This window comes from Gavialis gangeticus, unplaced genomic scaffold (genome assembly GCF_001723915.1).
Source record: "Gavialis gangeticus isolate Ggan-Ray unplaced genomic scaffold, GavGan_comp1, whole genome shotgun sequence".
Taxonomy (NCBI): domain Eukaryota; kingdom Metazoa; phylum Chordata; order Crocodylia; family Gavialidae; genus Gavialis; species Gavialis gangeticus.
In genome coordinates, this window is record NW_017728992.1 from 42,292,113 (window position 1) to 42,298,112 (window position 6,000).

The 6,000-nt window shown below is 39.6% G+C and overlaps 1 protein-coding gene across 1 annotated transcript in view; it reads left to right on the forward strand.

The window, feature by feature from the left end:
* The window catches only part of CDH20 (cadherin 20), a 131,163-nt gene that overhangs the window by 91,151 nt on the left and 34,012 nt on the right, over window positions 1-6,000 (forward strand). The gene's annotated exons all lie outside the window — the stretch shown is intronic.

The following is a 6,000-nucleotide window of genomic DNA, read 5'->3' on the forward strand; positions in this document are numbered from 1 at the left end:
CAAAGGCATAGCCCTCTAAGGGGAGGGCCACATGTCTGGCCCCTGGTACCCAAAGGGCCCAGGTCAGATCTCCTAGGGTCCTTGGAGTTGCCAGGATGGTGCCATGTGGGCTGGGATAGTACCCACTGGTGGAGGTGTTGGCTTGCGGCCAGTTCCACCCCCTTGGCAGTAGATCTTGGGAGGGTGGAAAGTGTGTCAAGAGTAGAGGGACTAGAAGCTATGCATCCTGGGATGCTGAATGACTACAGATTGATTGTTTTATCTCTGTGGAGCAGACTAACCATACCCTAGCTCTAGCTAAGTACAATGGCTCAAAGATAACCTTACCCAATGGGGCATAACTTTTATATGCTTAGAGGGTACTTAGTACTATTTAACACTCTTTAATGCATAAATGCTCCTATTTTAAGTGCCTTTAGAATAGTTTTAAGGTAACCTATAACACCACCCTTACTTACAACCCCCTCTTTGTCAATGACTCATATACACAAATAAGCTTGGAACAGCTAGAATGGAGACTAATAACATATGCATGAACCACTAAATTATATATTGTGACATTCCTGTTCATGAGCTGAATATTGCCATGAGGAAAATAAATTACATTTGATGCATGGGCACCTCATGTCTAGAACACAAAAAGGAGCCCCAGGATTCTTCTTTGTGGTGCCTAAGTCTGACTTATCAGCAAAGGCTGGAGTGGTGCTGTAGCCATGACAGTGAAAGGGCCATTTTTCTTTGAGGCTATTTTGTGTGTGCATTTTTGAGAATACTATAAGTTCACTGCATGTTAATATGACAGCACTTAACACATTACAAAAATTCTCTACCCTAAGAAACACTCTGTTTATTCCTGTGCTCCTTACCTCTTGGGAAAGCTCAGCTGTTTGGATCGAGGATCTGTGCTAAGAAATACAGTGGTCATTCAAGAAGCTTAGTTACTATAATTTTAAATCCTGCAGGTGTATTTCTACAGGCTTCCAGCAGGGAACCTGAATAGACAGAAAACCCATTCTTCTTAGTATACTATTCTTCCATATAAGTGCTCTCTCTAAAATGTATTCTTTCTTTCTTATGTTATTATATTTCTAACTCCTGCCTATATTACTAGATTTATCTTGCTGCTCTGAACTTCTCATAGCACAGCCTAACATCAGTTGTTCAGTATCTATAAAGACATTTGACTCAATCTGCCTCAGTCTGGCAGTCCTAAACTCAGAAAGTCTTGCCATTCTCATCTACTTCTGGGGTAGTCCAGAACCTGCAGTTGCAAAAATGTATGTATATGTTTGCTTAAAATTATATGTGCAGACACTCAGAGAGTAGACATATTTGTTCATATATACACTATGGTCTTGAGTTTTCCCCAGGGACGTTCAGATAACTCCCATGAGGAAAAAACATTTTAAAAGAGAAATACAAAAACATCGCCAAAGGCAAAAACAAATATATTTCCACTTGGAAGCACTTAAAATACATGTTATATTCTTTCTTTTTCTTTCTCTTACACACACCTTTCTTTCTTTCTTTCTTTCTTTCTTTCTTTCTTTCTTTCTTTCTCATCCTGGACCACATTGTAAATACAAGTAGGAATGGTTAGGGCAAAGAAATCCAGAAAAGAGAGCAAATGAAAATTTGCTGTAATAAATGAAATGCAACAATTACTTCTCGTTTCTCCATTGCTGGATATCCTGTGGGGTCATTTTCATCCAGGCAAAGTGAGTGCAGGATCATCATCATAACAGACTGCACAGGTATATGTGACTTTGCAATGTACAGGACAAGGGAGGAGGGAAAAAAAGTATTTAGTGACACAGTTCAGTAACTGCCTCACCATTTCTTGAGATTTGAAAATAAGTGTTAAGAATCAGGGCACATTTAACAAGTCCTCGCTAAACACATGGGAATTCTCAAATCCACTTATATTCCCAGCTTCTAGCACCTGGACTCCCACAGTTTATGGCTCTGATTGCTGGAAATATAGCATGCTGTGGAGTGACTAAGGAAGATTATCTAAACAGTACAATAGAAGTCAGTATGGAGGACCAGTTATTATTAATGGAGAAAGTGTGCATGGTACTCCACACAAAGCCTCCACCTATGCCTCATGACATCAGTGATTAATGTGGCACCACTAATCACAGGGCCATATTACATTTCAGATACTAGTTGGCCTTAAACTGTCATAGGAATATTCTTTTTATAGCCCTCATACTAGAATGATTATTATAGCAAAATGTAGCGACACTCCAGCATATTTCCTTAATAAATCTAATAACTCAGAAATATCTCTATTCAAGAAGGAGAAAGGAAAAAAAGTCTGTCTTTCTTCTGTTCTCATTTTTCTTGAAAAAAAGTGTGTTTCAAAGACTCATACTTTTACAGTGTTTTCTATCCCCTGCACTGTACATCATATTGCTGTCTCAGTATCAGGCTTACAGCAAGTGTATTGTGTTGATTGTCTTAATCTCACAAAGAAAAACATTTAGAATAATGGGCCTGATTCAGCATTTTTTGCTGTTAGTGGCTGAAATCCATATTAAATCCAAAGGGAGCATTATGGATTACAGCAGCAATGGTGTGAAAGAATCTGAATTGTAATCTGCAATACTGCTCCATTTTCTGTTTCGATAACTTTAGATATAGTTCTTATCTTTATAGTAGAGTAGAGCTAGCTATAGTAGTTAGCTATAGCTACTATAATTTACATTACAGACTAGAGCTGGCTGCTACATCATTTTAGCCGTGTGTATTTCTATCTCCATCCTGAAACACAAGAAAATCCTTTTGTAGTTGACATGAGGTGACATTTTTGTCAGAGAAATTTAATAGGAACTTACACTACTGCATTGGACAAGACCAGTGGCCCAACATTTACAATCTGCAAAAAATTAGGTCAGCATCCTGAACAAGAAAGAAAGAAAGAAACCAAAAAATGAATGTGGTTTGATCTACTGTTTATTTCAGTGTGAAAAGTAAAGCTTCATTATGTTACAGAGAAAGCTCTTGATTTCAAATGGCAAAAAAGTTCTCCCATTTACACAATGTATAATGTATCTGTGGAAATGCAGGTTATTATGGGTGTAAACGGGAGTCAGAAAAGGATATGTTCTGAGCTCAGTTGATGCTCACAGCACTGGAAATGAACTGAGAGGAAACTACGTTGTTGTGGTTGGCTAGATTCATGAAATGAGTGAAGGGCAAGAGTCTTTTGCTGTAGCTTGAAACAGCCTAAGCACAAGTCTCCTCATACTTTTCTTGTGCACTAAGTTCAAACAGCAATGACCTGCTACCAGTCTAAGTAGAGGCAGTCAAAAAGCCCAAGACTGAATTGATTCAGTCTTCACAGGTTAGTTTAAGCTGCATAGGCTGAACTGATAAGCAAGTGAACAGACATTCACTTTGCTTCTGGAAATGCAGCCACATGCCTGCAGTGGCCCAGGCCAGAAGCTGGGGGATGCTAGAGCATGCCTCCCTGCTTGGCTGCAGCAGACAGCTTGGGCCAAAGCTAGCCTGCCCACCCTGCAAGGCGGGGAGGGTGTAAGGAGGTGCAAAGCATCCTGGAATGCTGGAGGACTGCGAGTTAACTTGAAACTAGAGTGGATCTGGGACAGAAGTTTAATAAACCGATTTAACCTAAATCAGTTAAGCGATACTACATCCATCCAGGTTTATCTTAAACTGATTTTGGCCACTTTGAAAGTAGTTTATATGCACTGAACTTCTGATGTGTTACAGATTTGAACCAGTTTCCGATCACTTATATCAGTTTATATGTAACTTCTGTCTGTAGCCCGGGAGTGTTTAGCACTGTTGCCAGCTTAGGTCTGCAGCCCCATATTTGCATGAAACAGTGTTCATAGTAGTCTGCCTGCCTCCTGCAGAGGTGCTCCAAGGAGGAGGAGCATCTTACTTTACTAGAACTATAAGATTAGTTTTACATATCACAGCAAAAGAATTGGAACCAGTTCTGAATTCCTTCCTTACCCAAAATTCTCACAAAATTGTACAAGTTTGGGATGTACATGGAAGGTGGAATGAGACCCTTTTTAGCATTGTATCAAAAAAGATACTGATCCTTGTACATCAGTCTGAGCATCCAGTGTCAGGAATAAATGGATTCCTATGGTACTCTTACCATAGGTAGTTTAATCTAGCTTCACTGTGAGGGGAGTAGGGTGGCTTATGAAATATTTGGAGCAGGGCACTCCTGAAAGGAGGATGCTGGACCACAGGTCTTTTCCAATACCATAGTCTAAATGCCTATGAAATATCTCTGCTAAAAAAGGAAACCTATCACCCCATAATAGTTGCAAAAGAATTTTCTTGTTTTCCAGCATGGAGATAGTAACACTTGTGGATCAAATGTACAAATAGCTGAGTTAAAAAAAACCAAACTAAAATACGTAGTATCATGCACATCTGCTAAGGCTAACTTTAAGGTTGCCTTGATTACCTTTTTTAGTAGCTGAGCTTTGTCTCCACAAGCAAGTTGTAATAGTTTTCTATACTTGTATTGTTACATCTCTATAGCCCCCTGTTGAGTGGTCACAGATGTATCAGCATAATGGCATTTTATACACTTAATTAGATAATGCTGGTTACAAGTGATTCCTGGTCATGTGATTTATAATGTGCTGATGGTCCTGGGAATTAAATTGAATTCATTATGTATATGATAATTAATTATACAGTCAAAATGCTTAAGTTGTTTTGGAGAATGTAGTTAAAATATATTGTTTTTCAAGTAAAATAATTCCCCAGTCTCATGCAATAGGGGATATCAAACATCCAAATACATAATTTTTCTGTAAAGTAAAATTATTTCCTATTCTAGTGAATGAAGGAAACAGAAAGTGGAAGTTTACATGAGCATCTGTGAAAGAATAGACAAGAGATGGCTAGGTCGGAAATGGCTGCTCAAAAGGAGAAAGGGGGAAATGTTAACTGGTAGCTGGAAGGAGGTTATGTAAAAAGTGATGTGTAATACATATATAGTGTAAAACAGAGCACCATTGGAGCAACATGGGGCCTATGAAGAAGCAGAGCCTGGATAACAAGTACTGGCCTAATATTTTTTTTCCCAATAAAACCTGCTTTATACATTAAATGTATCACACATCCTTCACTCAACAAGGCATGGCTTCTTTCTGTAAGAGAAGGTAAATAATTATTCCCATGTGAAGTACTTTAATTCGGCTATAATGGTATCAAAGCAAAAGATATAGTTACATTAATTTTAAAAAATCTTGCTTCTAAGCAACATAGTTGGAATGGCATAAGCCAAACCACACTCTTCTAACCTGTGCCTTTCAGCCAACAATGAACCATTTGCTAGTTCCTTACAGCTCCAAACCTGTACTGTACAAACTGGACCCTTCACAGGATTTAATTCTTTACCCATCCACTGTGAAGGCTTATGAAGGGTCTGGGCATAGACAGTGCCAAAGCAGACAGCTGCATAGGTCCTCCCAAGGTGCTCCAGCTGTTCACTGCAGCTTTTATTTCAAAGGCACCGCCTCCCTGATCAGCTGTGCAAGACCCCTAAACTGCACCAGCTGAGTGGAGAAGCAATGCCCTTTGAAATGAAAACCACAGCAAACACTTGAGTGGCTCATTCCGCATTTGGGCAACCCACTGAGAATTACCATATTTACTCAAATCCAAGACAAGGCTCCCCCCCCCCATTTAACATGGGGGAAAAGCCCCTCATCTTGGATTCAAGTACAAGGGGCTGGGGGTTGGGCAAGACAGGTGGCTGCTGCAGCTTCAGCTGCAGTTTCAGTTCTGACTTTGTCCACAACCCAGGTTTGGGGATAGAGCTTCAGCTGCTGCTTGCCCCCTCCCTTCATTGCAATTATAGCCATCTTTCAAGGTCATGTGATATGCCTTTCTACAGAGGGACTGTTAAAAAGTGAATTGCTTTAACACTCAATTTTAGCCAAAAAGCCACATGCCAGGATTCTTATTAAATTACCAGGGGCTCTTTCATTTTGTCTA